This window comes from Phalangium opilio, unplaced genomic scaffold (genome assembly GCF_054372755.1).
Source record: "Phalangium opilio isolate 3A_F unplaced genomic scaffold, DU_Popi_V2 ptg000082l_1, whole genome shotgun sequence".
NCBI classification, from domain to species: domain Eukaryota; kingdom Metazoa; phylum Arthropoda; class Arachnida; order Opiliones; family Phalangiidae; genus Phalangium; species Phalangium opilio.
Window position 1 is genome coordinate 7090234 of NW_028324189.1, and position 3711 is coordinate 7093944.

Genomic DNA, 3711 nt, shown 5'->3' on the forward strand with positions numbered 1-3711 from the left:
TAATGAAAAGCCTTTAAATCGGAATTGAACTCGTTTGGGTGGCGAGGAAAGGGGGGTCGCAATCAGCGCAACAGAGAGAAAAGTAAGTCAGTGCGCCGAGGTAGGTGCGCGTGAGATACGGAAACAACTGTGCCGTTTAAGTTACCTTCCCTCTTTGAATCTCCTTTCTCTACCGAGTTATTGTTGAAACCCTCGTGTCGTAGAGTCTTATTTCTTTTTGGGGCTTTTGGCCCCGATGAAGGAGCGTATCTGTCTCTAGAGTTGATGGATCATTCCTTCCCCCGTCGCCATCCCCTCGGGAAACCACATTTTTCTCTCTCTCTCTCTGCATGTCGGGATTGAGAGAGTATACCTTTTTAGAAAAAGAAGATCCACTCTTAATAGCTATTTAATTTAGTCTGTGAGGCGGTTCTCTCGCGTATTCGCATACCGTTGGCGTGGCGTTGTCTAACTCCTAGCTCTGGCATCGTCGTAATTAAGCTATTCTTTGGGGAACATTTATCCAACTTTGACACTAAATAACCAATTGGAATGTTGCCCTCCGCGGCGGCGAAGCGCGATAGGAAAGACTAAAGGATCATTCGTTCCACTCTATAGCGTCTTTCTCACTTTCTCGCATTGTTATAAAATAACTTGGCGCTAGGCATCAGCGGGCCTCGCAGCCAATGAAACACCATTATGACGCGTTTCTCGCTCGCGTCCTGTCCTCCGTGTACTATAGAACACGTCGCCAGATTTGTAATTAATTAGATGCCTATCTTCAATTGGATCCTACCTATTTTTAGAAGGATATCTTTGAAATCCCTTCCAATTTGTCATTTAAACCCTGGTGAAAATTCTCATCTAAAAGTAAATTACACCGAAGTTAGGCTCGTGGTACATGTGCTTGTTAAATCGAAGTTACCAACTCGTCAACTGAGATAAAAGTATATTTAATTGAAGTTAGCGGTGGAATTAGTCGGGGCGCGTCCTAATTAGGATTGCCTAATTAGGTCGTCTCATTAAACCCCGGGAATTTCTTTATCTTCATTTTAGTCTCTCGTGATGCGAAGGTACAAACTTTAGGTTGGCACCGAGCTAAAAAATGTCTGTCCTAATCTATAGTTATTATCTAAAACATTGCCATACGTCCCCCAAGCCCGTCTTTATCTGATCCTGTGCTATCTTACTGTCATAAACGGTCTTGAAATGTTACGCGTGTACTTGAGTAAACCTGGGACCAATTCTAATTGGAAAGAATATAATTACTGTGGATTTTTGAATTAATATCCCCGTGGACCTCAGAAGTGTATATAGGATAGTAACCAACCCCCATCTCTGGATGATTAATGACGTCTCGGAGTGGGGTTGGGGGTTGGCCGGTTTAACCCCATCTGTTCGCCTCGTGATTCCAATAAAGGATACGTCAAACAGTCTCAGGGTTAACGCGTAACGGTTTTCCTGGCAGCGTGTAGGTTTGAAAAGACCTCTCGGTCGCTGGAGGAGAAACCGCTATGGTTGAACCATGCACGATCGAGACACGGCCGCTACGGCATCAGTTGAAAGGGAGACGTGCATGGAGGGTGTGTAACACGTGGAGATGTCCCGAGCGAGAAGAAACAAACATTGGTTGGCCTTTTATTGACTGACAGAGACGGGAGAAGATAAATACCGGATTATCAAACCTCGGTTTTTCTCTTGCCTGTGTAGAAAACCCCCAACACGCTTTCAAAACAAAACAATCTAAGCATTACGACACCATAAACGACATTAATTTTGCGGTGCGTTGAAATGTTGATCATCGTGCACCCAACACAGGACATTTTCATAAACTCTGGTTTCAAATGTCGGGTGTAGTCTGAGACGTTGTTGAGTACCTAATTGTCTTAAGTATCTTAAGAGGGAATAATGATATAGGGTATGTGGTCAACAAAGACAGACACAAATGAGGATATGGCTTCGAAGAATAAGGACTTTTGGTAACTGTCGAAGCCCTATCTCATACTGCGGCCCCTTATTTTGCGCAGTTTCATTTCGAATTTAAGCTTGAAGATTTCGAGTTTCCTCGTACTAGTGAATTAGCATCTTTGATCCCTACCAACGTCGGTTGGGTTCTCGTTTTTTGGTCACCAATCTCTCTTCCCTTATCAGGGCAGCGGTTGTTGGTGGGTGCGAGTTTTTTAGGCGCGAGTTTAAAGTTATCCCGCCAAGAAGAACACCATTTCAAATCCGCAAACAGCGCGCGGTTGGATTTAGCACCAGCACCACTGTTCAAACGTTTTTGGGGATCGTTAGACTACAGTCTTGATTCGTATACTAGATTTGTCCCCGCGTCCATTTCAAACTGAAAGAGATAAAAGTTGCGTTTTAAAATTCTCGTACTCTCCAGAAACACGTTGCGAACCCGAGATAAGAGAGTTTATACAACAGGGAAAAAGTTGGAATCTAGGTTTTTTTCCGCGCTCAAATCTTTCTCTCAGTTCAAGAAGATCGTTGGAGTTTGTTGCTTTAGTTAAAAGGCCGTTATACGTAGAAAGACTGACTTTGAGGAGTGACGCTGATAGACAAACTCTGTAGAAACATTAGATTCCTTTCGATTGCCCATGCACTTAGGAAGCTCATAAATCTGCGTCTATAAGAGAGACGGGGATGTCCTTTGAGTATGTTGTAGTCCTATTTCTCTCCTTTCGAATGATACCAAATACTTGGTGTTACAATAATCAGGGCTCGAGTAATTAAGCGAAATGTTCATAAACTATATCACCGTAGAGTTAAAGGGAGGGTGAAGTGGAAAATCAAGTGATTTCTTTTATCGATTCTTCTACATATTATAAGACCAGTCTGCGTAGTGAAACATCCAGGAAATATTACCGAATGATTTTAAAATTAAATGCAAGAAGTGATATCTAGTTTATTAGGGAGAAATATAAATTCGCCACATTTCAGCTTTACCTCCAGTCCAAACGTAGGTCCGGAGTTAATCCCCGCGTCTAAATTACAACCAGCATCTCATTGGTTCTTGAAAATTCACGTCAGCGCGACACGAACGACGAAAATTACGTATTTTCCGACTGAGGAGAGGCGAAATAGCCCGGCCTTCTTTTACATCCCCCCTTATATTTTGAAAGGGGGACCGGGACTATGGCGCGCGAATACTTAGGCATCTTAAACCTTCTCCCTAATAAACTAGATAACACTTCTTGGCTATATAGATTACCAATGCACACTTTAATGTATTGAATTATTGCAACCACTCTATCCCAATTTTACCCCCCAAAAAAGTGGCAGCTTAATCCTTAGCCCAGATTTTTACACCCCAGAAAATTCTACTCTCTTCTGTGGGGGTAATTTTTTTTTTTTGGTCTTTTTTTTTCAATATGCAAAATTTTCAAATTAATAGAAGGGTAGTGTAGCGATATAAAAAAAATCAAACCCCTTTTTTTAATAATATCGTGATGGATTGAAAAATAACAGACTCTTGATCGGTGCGAATTAAACCCGCTTCCTGGGGCTTTAGCCTCCCCCCCCCACCATCCTAATCCCCGTAACTGAACTTCTCCTTTAGGCTTAGCAGAAAAAAAGAAGAAGAAAAAAAAAATCCGTAGTGTGTTAGGTACGCTTCAAAATATTAGTTCCAATTTAAATAATATAATTAAAAATTAAACATAATTATACAGGGTTTTCCGAAAGGGTAGATAATTATAGAACCGAAGTGCAGTGGGCTTGTTCTAT